Source organism: Saccopteryx leptura, chromosome 6 (assembly GCF_036850995.1).
Source record: "Saccopteryx leptura isolate mSacLep1 chromosome 6, mSacLep1_pri_phased_curated, whole genome shotgun sequence".
NCBI lineage: Eukaryota > Metazoa > Chordata > Mammalia > Chiroptera > Emballonuridae > Saccopteryx > Saccopteryx leptura.
Window position 1 is genome coordinate 77,355,762 of NC_089508.1, and position 22,120 is coordinate 77,377,881.

The 22,120-nt window shown below is 39.1% G+C and overlaps 1 protein-coding gene across 3 annotated transcripts in view; it reads left to right on the forward strand.

The window, feature by feature from the left end:
- Positions 1-22,120, forward strand: part of TTBK2 (tau tubulin kinase 2) — a 215,205-nt gene that overhangs the window by 1,923 nt on the left and 191,162 nt on the right. The gene's annotated exons all lie outside the window — the stretch shown is intronic.

Genomic DNA, 22,120 nt, shown 5'->3' on the forward strand with positions numbered 1-22,120 from the left:
ACTACATAATTAATGCATAATTTAGTGAATTCTCTCTTGTATTATAAGATTTAAGATTTTTGTACCTTCACTTTTTTTTAAATACTGATGGTTTTAATGTGTGAGGAAATCTTCATCAGATTAGGTTCATTTGCATTAGCAAATTGAATTCAATTATATAGGGCTTTAAATATCTTTAAATATAGCGTTAGAAGTAAAGTTTGTATAATTTAGACAACTTTTGAGATTATTTTACATAAAATAATGCCCCAAAATGTGACAATTAGCAATAAATTGTTGGCTTTTCAATGTAAATGAATATTACAAGAGCAGAGTTGCCCTGATCATGGAGTTTATTTATTTAAAAATAATTTTTAAAATGTTTATTGTATTGATTTTAGAGAGAGAGAGGAAGGGAGAGAAGGAAAGAGAGACAGGCCAGGGCATGGAGTTTAAATTTAACTTTAATGAGGGGCAGGCAATTCTTTATAAATTTTTTAACTTTAAAAAGTAATATATAGGCCCTGGCCGGTTAGCTCAGTTGGTTAGAGCATTGTCCTGTTTCTCTGTCTCTACTATATAAACACAACAACTTGTTTACAACTCTTGGGAGACTTTGAGCTGGAACCACCCAACTAAATCACTTTCAGGTTCCTCATCCTTAGAAACTGTGAGATGATAAATGTTTGTTGCCTAAAGGAAAAAGCAATATGCTCTGGCTGGTTAATTCAGTTGGTTAGAGTATCATTGCCATATGCCAAGGTTGTAGGTTCCATCCTCTGTCAGGGCACATGCAAGAATCAACCAATGAACCTCCAGGCGGTGGTGCAGTGGATGGAGCATTGGACTGGGTCCCAGAGGACCCAGATTCGAAACTCGAAATCGCCAGCTTGAGCATAGGCTCATCCCGCTTGAGCACAGGCTCACCAGCTTGAGTGCGGGATTGCTGGCTTGAGCGTGGGGTCATAGACATGACCCTGGGGTTGCTGGCTTGAGCCCAAAGGTCGCTGACTTGAAGCCCAAGGTCGCTGGCTTGAACAAAGGGTCACTAGCTCTGCTGTAGCCCCCTAGTCAAGGCACATATGAGAAAGCAGTCACTGAACAACTAAGGAACCTCAGTGAAGAGTTGATGCTTCTCATCTCTCTCCTGTCTGTCCCTATCTGTTCCTCTATCTCTGTCACAAAAAAAAAAATAAAAAAAAATCAACCAATGAATGTGTAAATGGGTGGAGCAACAAATCAATGTCTCTCTCTCTCTCTCTCTCTCTCTCTATATATATATATATATATTCCTTTCTCTCTAAAATCAATAAAATTTTAAAAAAGAAAAAATCAATATATAACAAGGGAAAATGTTTAATAAACATTATTGAATTAGTGGGGGCTGAATTGATCAGCAAAACTAAACAGCCTCTGAGAATTAGCTTATTTATTTCCCCACTAAAAAAAAAATCTATGGAAAAATTGCTTTACAACCATCTGCTTCACCACCTCTCCCCTTCCCCCTTCTGCTCCCCCCCCCCCACCTCCCACAGCCATGGCTCAATTGGTTGGGGCAAGTTGGCCTTGGGCTCCATGGCTTCCATCTCAGGCGCTAAAAAAAAAAAAATAAGGCTCAACATGGAGCAATGGCCCCAGATGGGCAGAGCATTGCCCTCTAGTGCACTTGCTGGTTGGATCCTAGCTGGAGTGCATGTGGGAGTCTCTCTTCCTCCCCTCCTCTCACACACACACACAAAAGAAATAAAAAGAATTGCTTTATAGATATGTGACAATCTTTACAACTTGAGTGTATATTACTCAAAATTAGTCTAGTCATATATTAGTTTTTATGCTGTTTTTGAGCCATATATATATATATATATATATTTTTTTTTGTGTGTGTGTTTTTCTGAAGTGAGAAGTGAGGAGGCAGAGAGACAGTCTACTGCATGTGCCTGACCGGGATCCACCTGCGTGCTCACCAGAGGATGATGCTCTGCCTATCTGGGGCGTTGCTCTGTTGCAACCAGAGCCATTCTAGCTCCTGAGGCAGAGGCCATGGAGCCATCTTCAATGCTCGGGCCAACTTTGCCCCAGTGGAGTCTTGGCTGCAAGAGGAGAAGAGAGATTCAGAGAAAGTAGAGCGGGAAGGGTGGAGAAGCAGATGGGTGCTTCTCCTGTGTGCCCTGGCTGGGAATCGAACCCGGGACTTCTATATGCCAGGTCGACACTCTACCACTGAGCTAGCCGGCCAGGGCCTTGAACTCTATTTTGACTCAAGATATAGCTGGAGCTATGCGGGTTTATTTGGTTAGTAATATTGAAGGACATCTTCAATATGCATAAATTTTTATTTTTAAGGTGAGAAGAAGGAGATAGTGAGGCAGACCTACTACATGTGTCCTGACTGAGTCCACTGGGCACCCCAGTCTGGGGTGAATGCTGAGTACTGAGTACCAAGCACCCTGCTATTTTTAGCGCCTGAGGCTGACATGCTTGGACCAATTAGAGCTATCCTCAGAGCTATCCTCGGTGCTATCTTCAGCTACCCTGGCCAGGCTCCAGCCAAGCCACTGGCTGCAGGAGAGGAAGAGGGAGAGAAGAGGGAGAGAGAAGGAGGGAGAAGCAGATGGTCACTTCTCCTATGTGCCCTGACTGGGAATAGAACCCTGGATGTCCATATGTCAGGCTCTGTGCACTGAGCAACTTGCCAGGGGCCATAGATTTTTAATTTATTTCATTTTTTAAGATTTTTAAAGTAACATAGTTGCACTGTTTTACTTCCTTGTCACCTTCTGTTTTATCCAGTAAATTGTAAACAACAGTAATGGCAGTGGTGGATTCTTCATCCTCCCTGCCTCTCACCTCTCCAGGCTTCAGAGGATAGAGTCCTTGTGGTGTAAATACTTTTACAGTTTTTGTGCTTTAAATACACAGTGCTTTCAGGTTAAGTATCATGCTTCCATATTTGATAAAAGAGACAAGCCTATGTGAAAAGTTGAGTTTTTTAGAGCTAAATTTTGAGTTTAAGTATAACACATGCTCAAAAGTTTCTGTCATTAATATCTGGTGCTCCTCAATTGTAGGTATAAATACAAATTGAAATTACATTGTTTACATAATATAAATGTCAATTTTTGCTAGAAAATTCTATCTTTTAAACAGGTCATTTTAAAGCAGACTTTTTGGTATATTTTCAGTCATGTCCTGTGACTAAGTTAAACATAATTATTATTCTCTTTGTGGTCATTTTATAGGTTCTCGGTAATTAATTGAACATATAGTACTTATGAACTTTTGTGAACATTTTGTATTTTTTTTCTTTTAATCTTTGTAAGATCCTTTATGATTTTAGATGTTGATAAATGATTTTTATTGTATGTTGGAATTTGCTTTTACTTCAATTAGAGTAAAGCTTTTCAAGGTAAAGTATTAAGTGTTTTTTGAAATGAGTTTGGGGTGTTGTAGAGTCTTCTGAAAAATGAGAGGTACTAGCTTCTTGGCTCCCTTTAGTCAGCTGTCGAGATCTAACCAAGAATCAGTATATTTTTTACATAAAATTTGGCATTTTAATTGAAAACAATAATTAGCATTTTTTAATGTTTGAATTAGAAGATTTTTTGCCATTACATGTTTTTACGAAAATACTTTTCTCATTTTTATATTTGTCTTTTTTTCTTTCTGTAGCATTAGGTAATTGCTTATTTTAAAAAAATGATTTTGCATTGTTTTCCTTATTTTGTTCTAGTTCAGATGATGATCTGAATACTATATTTTGTTAATACTTGTCTGACATTGTTTTCCATGTGTATTGCATATTATGGATTAAGTTTGGAAAGCTCCCTTTTACCCCCTTCTTGATCCATCCACTAAGTTCTTCCGTTTCTAAAATATCTCAAAAATGATTTTATCGACATTTTTTAATGACAAGGCAGAGATGAGGACAGTAAAATAGAAAAAAAAAGTAACTAAAGAGAAAAATATGAGCCTTACTTACCTCCCATGAAATTTACTTCAAAAAAACATCATCTGAAGCCTGACCTGTGGTGGTGCAGTGGATAAAGCGTCGACTTGGAAGGATTAAGGTCGACCCTGGGTGCAGAAGAAAATATTGGACTCCTTAAAAAAAGAGAGACAGGGAAAATCAAAATACATGTTAATCATATTTTTAAATAAATAAAAAATATTATGTACTATTAATGTTAAAATTGCACATATGAAACCAAACTTGGTGTCATTAGAAAAAAGTGTAAAGTTTGGGTTTTGCGGGATTCTTCAGAAGTCAAGGCCCAGGGCACGCACCTAGTATGCCCGCCGTTAAATCCACCTCAGTTGCTGGTTTGAAACCCTGGGCTTGCCTGGTCAGGGCACATATGGGAGTTGATGCTTCCTGCTCCTCCCCCCCTTCTCCATTTCAAAATGAATAAATAAAATCTAAAAAAAAAAAATCATCTGGAGCCCTGGCCGGTTTGCCCAGTGGTAGAGAGTCGGCCTGGCATGTGGATATCCCAGGTTTGATTCCCAGTCAGGGCACACAGGAGAAGTGCCCATCTGCTTCTCCACTCTTCACCCTCTTGCTTCTCTCTCTCTCTCTCTCTCTCTCTCTCTTCTCCTCCCCTCCTGCAGCCAAGGCTTGGTTAGAGTGAATTGGCCCCAGGTGCTTAGGATGGGCCCATGGCCTCCGCCTCACGTGCTAAAAAATGGCTCCAGTTGCAAATGGAGCAAGGGTCCCAGATGTGCAGAGCATCGCCCCCTACTGGGCCTGCCGGGTGGATCCCAGTTGGGGTGCATGCAGGAGTCTGTCTCTGCCTTCCCTCCTCTAAAAAAAAAAAAAAAGAAGCTACATCACATGATAGATAGTATATTAGAACTTCATTTCTGCTATTTATCTAAAAATTCAACATGTCCAAGATAAAACTCACTTGTCTTTTAACTTTTTAAATTCTACAAATGAAAGTATCACTGTTTAATCAGTCATCTAAACTCAAAAATCTTATTTCTTTATTTTTTGGCTTCCTCTTTCTCCTGGTTCTACTAATATGAAACCTATTCTCTTCATCCACTACTACCACCTTAACTTAACCTCTGTGAACCTCATTATATTGCTAGAACCATTGCAGTAGACTCATCCATTTATTTATTAAATATTTTTTAAGCATCTGTTATGCTACGTGTGCTGAGGGTTAGAGATTCAGCAGTGAGCAAGACACAAATGCTCTAACTTTTGGAGCTTACAAGACAGTAGGAACAGACAGTTGTAGAACAAGGAATTACAAGTGTTCCAAATATCATGAAAACAAAATGCAGACTGCCACAAGAACATATTAATAGATAGACCTAATAGTCTTTTGTTTTATCAACCATAAAAATAGTATTTTTTTATTTCCAAAAACAAAATTTTATTTTTTTTCTTTTTTATGTCTTTTTTAAGTGAGAGGAGGGGAAATAGTGAGACAGACTCCTATATGAATCCCTACCAGGATCCACCTGGCAAGCCCCGTCTGGGGCCATGCTAGAATCAACTGAGCTATTTTTAGTACCTGAGGCTGACATGCTCTGATCAACCCAGCTATCCTCAGTGCCCAGGGCCGACACTAGAACAAATTGAGCCATTTGCTGTGGGAGGGGAAAAGAGAGAAAAGGGGGAAAGGGAGTGGGAGAGACGTAGATGGTTGCTTTTCTTGTGTGCTCTGACCAGGGATCGAACTCTGGACGTCTGATGTTCCATCCAATGTGTTAATGGGCCAGGACCCTAAAAATAGTATTTTTTAAGTTTATTCTACATACTATCTCAGCTTCAAAGTTTAGTAGATTTATTATAGCTGTAAGTAGTTAAATAATTTTGAATAAATATTTTTAAATTAAAAAAATTTTAATTAAAATTAAATATTCACACAACTCCTGAAACAGCTTTAGACAGATCTTTTTAGATGGCCAGAATACTTTTTTTTTTCTTTTCCAAGTGAGAGGATGAGAGATAGACAGAGACTGCCATGTGTGCCTGGACTGGAGTCCACCTGGCAACCCCGTCTAGGGCCAGTACTCTGCCCATCTGGGACCATGCTCGCAATGGAGCTATTTTTAGTGTCTGAGGCGAAGGCTCCATGGAGCCATACTCAGTGCCCTGACTGATGCTCTTGAACCAATCGAGCCATGCCTGCAGGAGAGGAATAGAGAGAGAGAGGAAAGGGGGAGGGGATGGGGTGGAGAAGCAGATGGTCGCTTTTCCTATGTGCCCTGACCGGGACAAACCCGGAACATACACACTCCAGGCTGACGCTCTACTACTGAGCCAATCTGCCAGGGCCAAAGGCCAGAACACTTTGAAAACTTTTGTTCTAAAGAGACCACCTCTCCCTCTCCAATAAGGGTTTCTATTTTGGGTTCTTCTAGTCTTCAGTTGCTTGAGTACTGACAGAATTCCTGTGTTACCAATAGAAGGGTATTATGGTTATATGAAAGAGGTCTGAAGTTAAGCTGTCTCTGAATGAAGTTAAGCTGTCTCTGTAGCTAGAGTCCAGCAGTGTATAGATGAGTTATTAAATGTAGAAGTAGTTAGGATATAATTTGGATATCTTTGTAAGTTTTAAAATTTATAAATGTATTTGCAAATCAGAAAAAATATATCCTGTATATATGTTGCTATCTATTTTTTTTTTTTTTTGAAAGAGAGAAATAGACGAGGACAGACAGGAAGGAAGAAAGATGAGATGCATCAACTCATAGTTGTGGCACCTTAATTGTTCTGTGATTGCTTTCTCATATGTGCCTTGACCGGGGCCTCCAGCCAAGCCAGTGACCCCTTGCTCAAGCCAGCGACCTTTGGGCTTTAGCCAGCAACCCAGGAGCTCAAGCCAGGGACCATGGGGTCATATCTGTGATTCCACACTCAAGCCAGTGATGCTGTACGGGCTCGAACTGGTGAGCCCGTGCTCAAGTCAGCGAGCTCAGGATTTCCAACCTGGGTTCTCAGTGTCTCAGGCCAACACTTGATCCACTGTGCCACCAACTGGTCAGGCTGTTGGTATCTTCTTTTTAGTTTAGAAAATGAGATTAGGATAGCCACTAACCTTTTAAATTAATAAATGTTTATTAAACAAATGATTATAAACTGTTCATTGTGTATCAAGATGAGATTTGAAATTATTCTCATCTTTACTATAACATCACATAGGACCTTAGATTACTTAATTTCTCTTTGCCTCAGTTTTGCTGTTTTTAAGAAGGGAAAATGAATATACTTTAAATCCAGTTACAGTGACTATCATTACAGGAAAGATTCTGTATTGTTTTTCCCTTTGTCTTAGTGGGAGGATCATAGACATGCTTTGTTTGGTTGATCTGGCTACAGTAGACTTTACCAAAGGATGGGTCTCATTTACTTTGTATTTTCCTTGCAACCTGGCTGTGTGAATTATACCTTACTTTCTATCAGGGAAGAATTTGTTTACTTATGTGTTGTTAGTATGGTAGCCAGGCAAAGAATTAGGTTGTGTACACTTTTTTTCTGTTGTCAGTAATTGTAGCCATGCTGACTTATAAAGTTTCTCTTTAATAGATACATATTTTTAAATTTTATTTAGAAAATTAAATTCAACAGGGTGACATTGATCAATAAGAGTATATAGGTTTCAGGTAAATGTTCCTATAGCATTTGAACTGTTGATTATTCATCACCCAAAGTCAAATCATTTTCTGTCACCATATATTTGTCCCTCTTTATACCCTTCCCCCAATAGATATTTTATTTCTTGAATATATTTATTGAATCCAGAGATATTACCTGCTGCTGGAAGTATAACTTACCTCCTGTGAAAGTTTAGAAGGGACAGTTGAAGTGTGAGTAGTCACTAAATTTTCTTTCTCTTTTTATTTACTTATGTATGTATGTATGTATGTATTTTTGTATTTTTCCGAAGTTAGAAGCGAGGAGGCAGTCAGATAGACTTCCATATGCGCTCGACTGGGATCTATCCAGCATGCCCACTGTGGGGTGATGCTCTGCCCATCTGGAGTGTTGCTCTGTTGCAACTGGAGCCATTCTAGCGCCTTAGGCGGAGGCCATGGAGCCGTTCTCAGTGTGCCCAGGCCAACTTTGCTCCAGTGGATCCTTGAGTGTGGGAGGGGAAGAGAGAGACAGAGAGGAAGGAGAGGGGGAAGGGTAGAGAAGTAGATGGGTGCTTCTCCTGTGTGCCCTGACCGGGAATCAAACCCTGAACTTCCATGCGCTGGGCCAATGCTCTACCGCTGAGCCAACCGGCCAGGGTCTCTTTCTCTTGCTATCAGCAAAATAGAGTTATCCACAAATCTTCATCTCTGTTTACTAACTTTTTAGAGAGGCTCTTGCAAAAACCTGTAGGTTAAAACAAAAACAAAATCCACAGATAGTATCCTATTCTGACTTTTATTTCTGTTCTTTATGGTTGTTTCTGTATTATTAGATGTCTTGAAAAACTTAGCTGTTGTGTAGTCTTAGTAAACTTGTTTCTAAACCTCAGCTTGTTTTATTTTAAAGCATAATTTAGATAATCTTTTATAATGTGAAAAATGTATTATTTTGATTTTTTTGAGATAGCTACTCTGCATCTAACTATATTTTAATCTATTTTGGGGATGTAGATCAGGTATCCTAAATATGATACTACTTATTCACATAATAGATCATAATAACTTTGAAAAGCATCTGATCTTTTACTTTAATAGTGGAAGTGGTGTTTGATATGTTTATAGTTTTTATCAAAATTGGAAAATTTAAGACATTTTTTTCCTTCAGTTTCTCCCCCCCCCCCTCCCGGCATGGAATCTCTCTGGGCTCAATAAATGTTTCCAGAAATTAAAATGTGTATCTACTAAAAATGGAGAGAAACTTTATATAAGATGGTATGGTTACAGTTATTGACAACAAAAGAAAAGGGTAAACAGCCTCTTTGTTGTCTACTTCAAGGACTCCAGTTATGTATTTCCCAGTTTTATATACATTGATGTTATCCCATAGCTCACTGATGCTCTGTTTGTTTTATGTCTTTTTCTCTCTTTGATTTTGGATAGTCTTTTTCTGTATCTTCAAGTTCACCAGTCCTTTTATACACTGTGGTTAATCTGGTGTTAATCTGATCCAGTGTATTTTTTTTTTTATCTCAGAAATATTCTTTTCATGTATGGAAGGTAATTTTTTAAATACATTCACTTCTCTTCTTATACTTTTCTCCATTTTCTTTATGGAATACATTTATAATAACCATATAATGTCCTTGTGTACCAACTCTATCATTCGTTCTATTTCTGGGTCTGTTTTTTATTGAGTGATATTTTTTCTTGTTTGCAGCCCTGGTAATTTCTGTTTGGATGTCAGGCATTGTGATTTTACATTGTTATGTTCTGTGTATATTTGTATGTTTTCCTTAAAATATTTTTAAGATTTGTTCTGGGATACAGTTATTTGAAAATAGTTTGACTCGTTCAAGACCCTTGATGTTTTTGAAGGTTTTCTTCACTCTGGTGAATATACAGACTATTCACAGCACTATGTGAGAATCACGAATTTTTTACCTGCTCCTTTCTAGTGGTTGTTTTCCTGGTCTTGATTGTTTCCTCACTTACATGCACTGATAAGTACTCAGCCAAAGTCCTAAGTCAGCGGTTCTCAACCTGTGGGTCGGAAAATACATATTTATTATACAATACATTTTTAAATAAAATATGCATTTCCGATGACTTTAGGCGACCCCTGTGTTTTGGTCGTTCGACCCCCGCCGGGGTCGCGACCCACAGGTTGAGAACCGCTGTCCTAAGAGGAACCCTCCCTAGATATCCAGAGTTCATCTTTATGCAGCTTTCTTCTCCAGTGTTCTGTCCTGCCTTAAGTTCAAATTCTGTCTCCTCAGCTCACGGAGACTGGGCTCTGTTTGGGTTCCCCATTCCTGTGCTGTGGACTGGAAACTCCAGGCAGTGAGGTGTGGGCAAATGTAAGGTTTACCTCATTTATTTCCCTTCTCTTATGGATCCCTGTTTTGTACTGCCCATTGTCTCATGTCTAAAATTTATTGTTTCATTCAAATATTAGTCTGTTTTTCTAGTTGTTTAAAGTAGGAGGGTAAGTCTAGTTCCTGTTACATTGTGGAGGCCAGAAGTTGAAATGGTCTTCTGGGTATATGTAAGTTTCAAAGAAGAGTCATATTTCACAGTTATGGTATTGTTAGAAATTTATGTATTATCTTTATGCTCAAATGTATTTTCTAACCGTTTAGACACATCATAGGCTTTTCTTATGATTAATTCTAGCACTGTTCCCATTGAGATTAAAATTGTGGGTAAAAATGAATTCCTGTTTGTGGATAGGTGGTGGTGCAGTGGATAGAGCGTTGAACTGGGATACAGAGGACCCAGGTTCGAGACCCTGAGGTCGCCAGCTTGAGCACGGGCTCATCTGGTCTGAGCAAGGCTCACCAGCTTGGATCCAAGGTCACTGGCTAGAGCAAGGGGTTACTCGGTCTGCTGAAGGCCCACGGTCAAGGCACATATGAGAAAGCAATCAGTGAACAACTAAGGTGTCGCAACGAAAAACTGATGATTGATGCTTCTCATCTCTCTCCATTCCTGTCTGTCTGTCCCTGTCTGTCCCTCTCTCTGACTCTCTCTCTGTCTCTGTTAAAAAAAAAATTCCCTATTTTCCTATTAAAGAGCAGAATCTTACATAAACTATATATGCCATTTATAAAACCATGCTGTTACCTATTTATTGAATTATCTAACTTCCCTGCAAATGTAGGAGAATTTTGAATTTTATTACTTCAACCTGTCTAGATTATAGTAGTCCTAACTGGACTTCTTTCCTCTTGCGTTATATCCTTCCTTGCTCTGAAGTCCTTCAGTGGCTTCCCCTTGTCTACTGAAATAGAATAAAATTCATCCTGTTCCTTGCCTGATTTTTAGTCTTAACTCAGTTTACCTATGTATTCTTTCTCTACAATCAGAATTCTTTTCCATTTAGACTAATCTAGGCATTCATTTACGTACCCATGCACTTGTATGTTGTGCACATTTACTCTTCAGTGTCTACTTACCTCCTTAGTTAGCTTTTGCCTTGAAACAAATCACTCCAAAGGTCAGCAGCTAAAACAGTAATCATTTATTAGTTAACTATTCCATGGGTTGGCAGTTTGAGCTAAGCTGAATGGTTCTTTTGATCTTGTCTGGGCTCACTTTTGTGAGGCAGCTTGGGTTTCTTTACAATCTAGGTTCCTAAACCAGAAAAAGAGGGCAAGTTTCCAGTACATAAGTGCTTTTCAAGCTTCTGGGTCACGTTTGCTGATGTCTCATTGGTCAAAGCAAGTCATAGAGCCAACACCAATTTCCAAGATGGACAAAGAAACTTTACCTCTTGTTTTTTTTTTTTTTCTTTGAACTTCGCTCCACCCTTGATTTTACACCACACAGCTGGGACTATCCTCATCTGCAAAATGGGCATTTAATACTACCCATCTTCTATGGCAGTGGTTTTCAAAGTGTGTCTCTTGACCAGCAGCAGCAACATCAATGGGAACTTGTAAGAAAAGCCAATTCATGGTCCTGGCTGGCTAGCTCAGTGTTAGAGCATTAGCCCGATTGGAAGTCCTGAGTATGATTCCCGGTCAGGTCACACAGGAGAAATGCTCATCTGCCTCTCCACCCCCCCCTTCTTTCTCTCTGTTTCTGTCTTCCCTTCCTGCAGCCAAGGCTCCATTGGAGCAAAGTTGGCCCGAGTGCTGAGGATGGCTCCATGGCCTCCGTTTCAGGCACTAGAATGGCTCCGGTTGCAAAGGAGCAACACTATGGATGGGCAGAGCATCGCCCCCTAGTGGACACACCGGGTGGATCCCAGTCAGGCACATGTGGGAGTCTGTCTCTCTGCCTCTGTGCTTCTCACTTCAGAAAAATACAATAAATAAATAAATAACAAAGAAAAAGAAAAGCCAATTCAGGAAGTCCATCCCAGACCCACTGAAACAGAAACTGGGAAATCAGGGTCTAAAATTTGTTTTCACAGCTATCCAGATAATTCTGATGTACACTCGAGTCAGAGAACCTCATCATAAGGTTACTTTGAAGAATACATGAAGGAGCATGTAAAACATGCTCAGAACAGTGCCTGGTACCTGTTATTTAGCTAGTAGTATCATTATTATCATCATCATTCTCCTCCTCCCCACAGGAACATTTTTTTAATAATACTGTCATTTACAGTAGCACCAGATACTCACAGTTGGAGATGCTTTTCCTGTGTAACAAGACCCTGGGACATATATGTGCACGTTGATTCTCCTAACGGCACAAAGGTCATCTCTGCCCTGACCACCTGCCCTCATGGTACAGGGACTGATTTATACTTATGTTCAATTTATATATATATATGGCATTATTTTTATTTAGTTTTATATCTCATTACATAAAATCTATCTTTCTTTTTTTTTCCTTTTTTTTTTTAATTTAGTGAGAGGAGGGGAGGCAGAGACAAATTCTCACATGTGCCCAGACCAGGATTTACCCAGCAAGCCCACTGGAGGGTGATTCTCTGCCCATCTGGGGCCCTTGCTCTTTGCAGTGAGAACCCTTTTTTAGTGCCTGAGGTGGAGGCCATGGAGCCATCCTCAGTCCCAGGGCCAACTTGCTCCAATTGAGCCATGGCTGCAGGAGGAGATAGGAGAAGAGAGAGAGAGAAAGAGAGAGAGAAGCGAGAGGGGGAGGGGTGGAGAAGCAGATGGGCACTTCTCCTGTGTGCCTTGACCAGGAATCAAACCTGGGCCACCCACACGCCAGGGCCGACGCTCTACCACTGAGTCAATAGGCCAGGGCCCATAAAATCTATTTTTAAGGGAATATTTTAGTGATTTGTAATATATTCAGAAGGTTATGCAATTACTACCGCTGTCTAATTCATGAACATTTTCAACACCCCAAAAAGAAATGTCACACTTACTAGTCACAGTTAGTGCCAACTTCAACTTCTTCCTATCCCCAATTCTCATAATTCACTTTCTGTCTCTACAGGTTTGTCTATTCTGACATTTCATGTAAATGGAACCATAAAAGATACGTCCTTTTATTTCTGGTTTCTGTCACTTAGTATATATAATGTCCTCAAGGGTTATTCATATTAGAGCCTGTATCAGGACTTCATTCTTTTTTATGGTTGAGTAATATTTCAGTGAATGAGTGTGATAGATTTTTTTTTATCCATTCATTAGTTGATGAACATTGATGGTGCTTTCACTTTAATGGGCATTATGAATGATGCAGCTTTGAACATCTTTGTAGAATTTTTTGCATGAAGGAATGGTTTTTATTTCTTTGGGTTTATACATGGAAATTGATTTGTAGCACTTTTTGAAGAAATATCACACCATTTTTTATGATAGCTATATTATTTGACTTTTCCATCAGTATATTATTAAGGTTCTGATTTCTGCACACCCTCTATAATACATCTTTTTTTTTTTTTCCTTATTTTTTATTTTTATTTTTTTGCATCTTTCTGAAGCTGGAAACAGGGAGGCAGTCAGACAGACTCCCGACCGGGATCCACCCGGCACGCCCACCAGGGGGTGTTGCTCTGTTGCGACCAGAGCCACTCTAGCGCCTGGGGCAGAGGCCGAGGAGCCATCCCCAGCACCCGGGCCATCTTTGCTCCAGTGAAGCCTCGGCTGCGGGAGGGGAAGAGAGACACAGAGAGGAAGGAGAGGGGGAGGGCTGGAGAAGCAGATGGGTGCTTCTCCTGTGTGCCCTGGCCGGGAATTGAACCCGGAACTTCTGCACGCCAGGCCGACGCTCTACCACTGAGCCAACCGGCCAGGGCCGTCTATAATACATCTTATTGTCCATTTTTAATTAAAATATATTTTTTTAAGTGAGAAGAGGAGAGATAGACAGACTCCAAATGTGCCCTGACTGGGGTCTACCTGGTAATGCCCTTCTGGGCCTGATGCTCGAATCAACCGAGCTATCCTTAGTGCCTGAGGCCAATGCTCAAACCAACTGAACTATCCTCAGTGTCCAGGGCCAACACTCAAATCAATCGAGCCACTGGCTGAGAGAGAAGGGGGAGAGAAGGAGAAGGTCACTTCTCTTGTGTGTCCTGACTGGGAATTGAACCCGGGATGTTGGATGCAGGGCTGACACTGTCCACTGAGCCAACCGGCCAGGGCTTCTTATCGTCCATTTTTAATTGTCTCCGTGCCCATAGGTAGAAGTGACATCTCATTGTGGGTTTGATTTGAAACTACCTCTTGATGGAAGTTGCAACAAGGTCACGTTGTAAAGGGAAGTATAAATATATAGAGGATTAGATGGAATTTGTGGTTATTTTGCAATTTACCAAACCATTATATATCCTACCCACCTCCTCTCAGAAACTGTGTGATCACCCTATTCCATGCATTATACTTCCTTCTATTCTTTTAACATATTTGTAACAATTTATTGAATGACTACATGTTGGATTTTCAAAATCACTCTCACTTACTGTATTTTTCGCTCCAGAAGACACACGGGCATTTCCCCCTCCACTTTTTGGGGGAAAAAGTGCATCTTATGGAGGGAAAAATACAGTATTTGCTTGAGGACTATTTAATGTCATTCAGTCTTATAGGAGGTGAATGATATTAAAAAATTACTGAAAGTTTGTATACAATGATGAGTATAGTTCTGCTCTTGAACTAAAAAAAATCATAGCTTAAAGAAAGACATTGTGAATTGTGTATGATTCTAAGTCTGTTTTTTTTACTCTGATCCTAGATTTCTGCCTCATGTTCAACTCACAGATTAAACTGGCTTTTCACTATTGCATAGATGGTGCAGTTTCCTTGTCTATTATACTGCTAGGTGGTTGTTGCGTAATCTGTTTTGTGCCTGGCTTTCCCTGCCTCTGTTTTATATGATTATATTACCTGTTACTGTCTTTTTATAAGATATACTAACCATAGAGCACCTAAAATATATCTTTAAATTATAATTATAAAGTCAAATGGTCAAGAAATAGACCATTGCTGGCATCTCAGCAGCCCCCTCCTGATCTCATCCCTTTTGTTTATTCCAAAAGAATCCATTTTTGTGAAAAATCATGTTCTTGCTTTTTAAAATAGACTTACTACCTACAATTGCACTCCAATTTAACATAGTTAATTTTGCTTATTTTTGAGGTTTTTATAAAAAGACAGACATAATGTTTGTATCCTTTAGTTTTGCTTGATTTTGTTTTCAGTGCCCTTTGTGCGATTGATTCATTTAGTTCAGTGTAGCAGTAGTTTCTTCATTTTCATTTTAGTAGTTTTCTGTGGTAGGTAGAGTAAGGGTCTCCTGAAGATATTCATGTCCTACTCCCTGAAACCTGTGAATATGTCACCTTGTATGACAGAGGGACTTTGCAGTTGTGATTAAGTTAAGGCTCTTGGGATGGGAAGATTCTTTGATTATTCAGGTGGATTCACTGTAATCACAAGGGGCCTTATAAGAGGGAGGCATATATATTTTGTCAGAAAGAAATAAAATGTGATGATGGAAGGAAGCAGAGGTCAGATAGAGAGATTTGGAGATATTACAATAGTAGCTTTGAAGACAGAGGATGGAGCCAATGAGCCAAAGAATGTAGGCAGCTTCTAAAAGTGAAGGAAAGGGCAAGGAAAGGCATTCTCCCCTAGAGTCTCCAGAAGAGCATATCCTTGCTGACACCTTGATTTTAACCCCATGGAAGCCTGGACTTCTGATATCCGGAACTGCATACAGTTATAAATTTGTGTTGCTTTGCCACTAGTTTATGGTAATTTGTGTGTTGGCAGTAGGAAATATACTTTTTTTTTTTTTTTTTTCTATATGAATATACTCCAGTTTATCTGTTCTTCTCTAGCTGGAAATTTGAGTTGTTTCTAGTTTTGGCATTTTATGGACAGTGTGGCTATGAACATTCTTCAACATGTTTCCTGGTACATATGAGAAGAGTGTTTATAGGAGTTATGCCTAGGAAAAGAGTTACTAAGTCACAGGGTGGGGCATCTTTTCAGCTTTACTTTGTACTGTTTTCCAAAGTATGTTCCTACTAGTAGTGTATGAGTCAATTTTTTTATTTTCAAAGTATTTCTTTGATATTCACTATGATAATGCTTTCTTCATTTATGTAAGTGGGTACTCAAAATTTGTTTCAAGTGAAAATTCATTTGGGATCTAATTTATACTTTTTCCAATCTAGAAATAGTAGGTAGTATGGGTTCATTTTTATTATTTTTTTGATCAGCTAATTTTTCTATTAACTTTAAAAGCAAAATTATAGCAATGACAATGCTATAACTTAATTTGTAGTCATGGTTGTAATTTTTCTTTTGCTTACAGAAACATTTTTATATGAATTTGATAAGTAGTAGTTGTATAATAGGTTTAAATGTTAGGCCTCCATGCAAACATGGTAATTTACTTTCATCAGCATTCAGGCAGGACAGGGACTGTTTTGAACAGTATTTATTATGTCTGTAGATGTGACTGTTTTCCTTTCTACTGGTTAAGAAGCATGCAGAATGATGAACTACCATTTATTGAGCACAGTCATTGTGCCAGGCACTGTGATAAGCACTTTACAAATATCATGTATTATTAGTTTTAATCCTTAGTTAGCCACTGTTGTTATTCCTTTTTAAAGATGAGGAATTTGAGGCACAGAGACGTTAAGTAATAGGCCTTAGGTTACACAGCCAGGATTTGAATGTAGGTGGGCAGGTCTTTATCTCTATATTGTGGGGAGTCCCTAGAGTTAGAAGACAGTAAACACACTGCAGTGTTATGTTAATTTCTCAAATAATACTCTTTTAGAGAGTTGTCATCATTAAGTGTGGTTTGGTCTGTTTTATGTTTTTGGAATGCTTACACAATTTTTTATTCATTTGCCTTTTGTGACTCTTATTTTCATTCTGCATTTATTTCTCATTTTTCTCTCATCTTGTTATATTTGTATATGTATGTCTATATGATTTTTAAATTACGTACAGTTTAATCTCATTTTCAGATGACTAATTAATTTTACCAAATATCTATTTGTTGATAAAATACAAAGTTCAGCCTCACTGGTGGTGGCACAGTGGATAAAGTGTTGATCTGGGATGCTGAGGTCTTAGGTTTGAAACCCCAAGGTCGCCATGGACTTCCCTGGCTTGAGAGTAGCCTCCCCAGTTTGAGTGTGGGTTCGCAGGCTTGAGCATGACATCAAGGCCAAAGGTTGCTTGCTTGAGTCCAAGGTTGCTGGAGCCCCCCATCAGGGCACATATGAGGAGCAATCAACAACTAAAGTGCTGCAGTTACAAATTGATGCTTCTCATCTCTCTCTTGCAAAACAAAACAAAGTTCATAATTTTTAAGTTATGATGTGGAATCGAAAAGAACCTGTGCTTCAGGTACTACTTTGAGATACTATTGCTCCATGTTAACAAAGCCTGTTGTATTTGTTATCTATTGCTGCATAACAAATAACCCAAAACTTGTGTTTTAAAACAACATTTATTAATTTCACAGTGTCTCTGGGTCAGGATTTTGGGTGTAACTCATCCAGGTAGTCTGTTTTAGGGTCAATCACAAGCTGCAGTTGTGGTAGGCTGTAGTTATCTCAATGCTCAACTGGGGAAGGATCCATTTCCATGCTAACTTCAGTGATTGTTGGATTGATTCAGTTCCTTGTGGACTGAGGGCCTTGGTTCCCTGCTAGATGTTGGTATCTATTAAAAGTGGAAATCAATAATGTTAGCAGAACCTGCCTTCAATTCTTCACCATGTGGGCCTTACAGCGGTCGGCAAACTCATTAGTCAACAGAGCCAAATATCAACAGGACAACGATTAAAATTTCTTTTGAGAGCCAAATTTTTTAAACTTAAACTATATAGATAGGTACATTCCTTATCGAGGTAGTGCCGCACGTGGTATTTTGTGGAAGAGCCACACTCAAGGGGCCAAAGAACTGCATGTGGCTTGCGAGCCACAGTTTGCCAACCAGGACCTTGGCAGCTTGCTTCATCAGAGCAAGCAAGTAGGGAGAGTCAAAGAAAGAGAATGTGAGCAAGGTAGCTATCATAATCTTCTTTAATACCTAAGGGAAGTGACATCACTTTTACTGTATTTTATTCCTTAGAGAAAAATCACTAGATCCATTCACCCCAAGGGGAGAAGATCAGTAGCACAAGTAGTTCATAGGGAGCCATTTAGAAGCAGACTCATGCACCTTGGTAACTTAAAGGATTCTGAACCTTTTCCCCTAGGGTTTATTTCCTAATTGGAACAGGTGTATTCTTAGACTTTCTTCATTGTTCTGAAGGATTCTACCCAGGATACCACATTGTTCTATGATCTTTTCACTGGTAATTTAAAGTGAGACAAGATCTTAGGGCCTATGCAGGCCTGCTGGGAAAGGATTTCTATAAGGATTAATATGTCTGGATGGCTTTGGTCCAAGGCCATTTTTGCTGGCTATAAGTGGGGTTTCCAGAAACAGGGAGCACATAACTCTTCTTAAAATTGAAGATGTCTATGCTTGAGATGAAACTGAATTCTATCTAGGCAAGAGATATGCTAGTATGTACAAAGCAAAGAAAACACAGTGATTCCTGGTGGCAAACTGAACAAAACCAGAGTAATCTAGGGAAAGGTAACTTGTTCTCATGGAAATGGTGGCTTGGTTTGTGCTAAATTCCAACGCAACCTTCCTGCTAAGGCCATTGGCTGCAGAATGTGTGTAATATTGTATCTCTCAAAGATTTAAATTTACTGAAAAGTAAATAAAATGGATTTGATCTCTTAAAAAATAAACAAAAATAAAGTAAGATAATAAAAGTTATTTGGTATTGTAATTACGTTATATCTGAAGGTTACCTAGTAGTCTTATTAAAAATTTAAACTTTTGCCCTGGCCAGGTTGCTCAGTTGGTTGGAGTGTTGTCCTGATACACCAAGGTTGTAGGTTCTATCCTGCATTAAGGCACATACAAGAATCAACCAATGAATGTGTATAGATAGGTGGAACAACAAATCGATGTTTCTCTCTCTCTCTTCTCTCCTCTCTCTCCCTCACCTCTCTCTCTAAAATAGAAAAAAAAATTAAACTTTTTTAAACTTTGTTAAAAATATACATAAAATTTACCTTTTTTTTTTTTTTTGGTGAGTTGATGATCCTGTGCTCAAGCCCACAACCCTGCACCCAAGCCAGTGACTCCACACTCAAGCCAGCAAGCCTGTGCTCAAGCCAGCAATCTTGGGTTTCAGTCCTGGGACCTCAGTGTCCTAGGTCAATGCTCTATCCACTGTGCCACCACCAGTTAGGCTTTCTATGTTTTATTGTATAGTTGTTTTTTTAAGTGGTTGCTCTAGGTTTATATTATATTTACCTACCTAATTTTTCAGTCTGCTAGATTTATTATAGTACCACTCCCAGGGGAATGCAGAAACTTAATCACCATCATATAGGTCTCTTTAACATTCTACTTTTTGTCATAGTAGTCTTATGAATTATATCTATGTACATTGAAAATGCTTTCAGGAAGTGGTAAAATTTTTGCTCTTAACTGTCAAGCATATTTTTAAGAATGTAAGAGATTAGTTTGTTATATTTATCTTGATCTCTTTGTGTGTGTATGTGTGTGTGTGTGTGTGAGAGAGAGAGAGAGAGAGAGGAGGAAGAGAGAGACAGGGAGAGAGAGAGACAGGGACATTGACTTGCTCCTGTATGTGCCCTGACTGGGAAATTGAACCATCAAACTCGGCACTCATGGACGATGCTCCAACCAACTCAGGCTATCTGGCCAGGGATTAATTTTTATTGATTTTTAGAGAGACAGAGAGAGGATGGGAGAGAGAGGGCAGGGATAAGGGAAGCATTTGCTGTTCTACTCAGTTGTGCATTTTTTGGTTGCTTCCCGTGTGTGCCCTGATCAGGGATTGAACCTGCAACCCTGTTGTTCTGGGACAAAGCTCTTAACCGACTGCGCTAACTAGCCAGGGGCCTACGTTGATTTCTGTTGCTCTTCGTTACTACTGTAATTCTAAGGTTTCCTCTGTTCCCTTTTCTCAGAAGAAATTTTTTTGGTTATTCTTTCTCAGAAGCTCTGCTGACAACACATAATTTTAATTTTTCTTTATTTGAAAATGTCCTCTGGTGTTTTTCCTTGTATACAGAATTCTGGGTTAACATTGCTTTTTACATTAAATACTTTAAAGATGTTTTTATATTTCTTTCTAGTTGTTGCGTTATGTTGATATGTATCTTGTTTCTTGTGATGTGTAGTATAAGCTTGTGTTTTGTTATTTTTTGGCAATAGACTTTATAGGTGGTTAAGAAAATTTTGTTGCATCATATCAGGAAGCACTTTTGTCTATGGTGCTGCTTTTTAGTGATGTTAAGATGGTCAGTAGGTTCAACTTGGGCCTTCTGTATTAAAGATCCCATCAACCTTTTTTACCTTATGGTTTTAGCAGCCATTGATGGTTATTGCTTATAACCAGGAATTGGAATTCTTAATTCTAGTTGATTTTCTAATTTGATGATCTCTTCTGCATTTATTAGCCATGATTATTCTTTAGGGAATTAGCTGCCCTCATCCTGTCTTTGGTTTTCCAGAAATACTGTTCATATCAGAAAGGCAAGATAAATGCTTGATTCTTTCTACCTATTTTCCAATTTTCAGAGTAGTTAAACCTTAGAAACTTCCAGTTGACCAAAGAGGAATTTTCTTCTTTTTACTTTTTTTAGTGTCATTATGAATTTACGTGCATTTACCGGTATATTTTTATGTTTTTCATCCTTGCAATCACCATTCTTGTATATTCTCAAATTGTTTCATCCTTGGTAAATGAGAATCCTTTCAGTTGTCTCTGATTACCTTTTGACTTGCCTATAGTAGTATGGTTAACATTTTTGCTTTCTCCTTTGGCAAGATGTCCTATATTTATTTTATGTACAGTTTCCTGTGCCAGACTTGGAATAAGCCAATTCTCTAAGGAGCCCTGATTTCTTTTTTTTTTTTTTAATTTTTTTTTTACAATTTATTTATTTTTTTACATTTTATTTATTCATCTTTTTAGAGAGAGAGCGACAGAGAGAGGAAAGAGATAGAAAGAACAGAGGGAGGAGCAGGAAGCATCAACTCCCATATGTGCCTTGACCAGGCAAGCCTGGGGTTTTGAACGGGCGATCTCAGCGTTCCAGGTCAACGCTTTTACCCACTGCACCACCACAGGTCAGGCTAAGGAGCCCTGATTTCTTTCAGTGGGAAATGATGTTCAGAGTCTACAGTATGAGTAAGGGGTGCTCATTGCTAGTGGGTTATTGTTGCTTTTAGGCCTTTTCAGGCCAATCTTCATGCCAAATTTTCTACCATAATTTCTTGATTGTCAAATACTTGTTATGTAGTTGGTTCCTAGGGATATTTCCTAAGAACAGTATTCTTTAAGTTGAGTGTTCATAACTGCTTATTTTGTTTAGCCTTGAAGGTTAGTTTGGCAGTATAGAAATCCTTGGCTCACGTTTTATTTCTTTGGATATTTAAATACAGTGTGTCCGTAAAGTCATGGTGTACTTTTGACTGGTCACAGGAAAGCAACAAAAGACGATAGAAATGTGAAATCTGCACCAAATAAAAGGAAACTCTCCCAGTTTCATACTTATTCAATGCGGTTCGATGTGGGCTCACGCACAGATTTTTAGGGCTCCTTAGGTAGCAATCCCGTATAGCCTCTACAGACTCGTCACTGACTGATGGCCTACCAGAACAGGGTTTCTTCACCAAACTGCCAGTTTCCTTCAACTGCTTATCCCACCGAGTAATGTTATTCCTATGTGGTGGTGCTTTGTTGTAAACGCGCCGATATTCATGTTGCACTTTGGTCACGGATTCGAATTTAGCGAGCCACAGAACACACTGAACTTTCCTCTGTACCATCCATATCTCGACTGGTATGGCCGTGGGCTACTCTGCTGTATACACGGTGTTACATCATCATCTGCGCATATGCACACATGCTGCCACATCATCCTACAGAAACTGGGAGGGTTTTCCTTTTTTTGGGTGCAGATTTCACATTTCTATCGTCTTTTGTTGCTTTCCTGTGACCGGTCAAAAGTGCACCATGACTTTACGGACACACTGTATATAACTCCATTGTC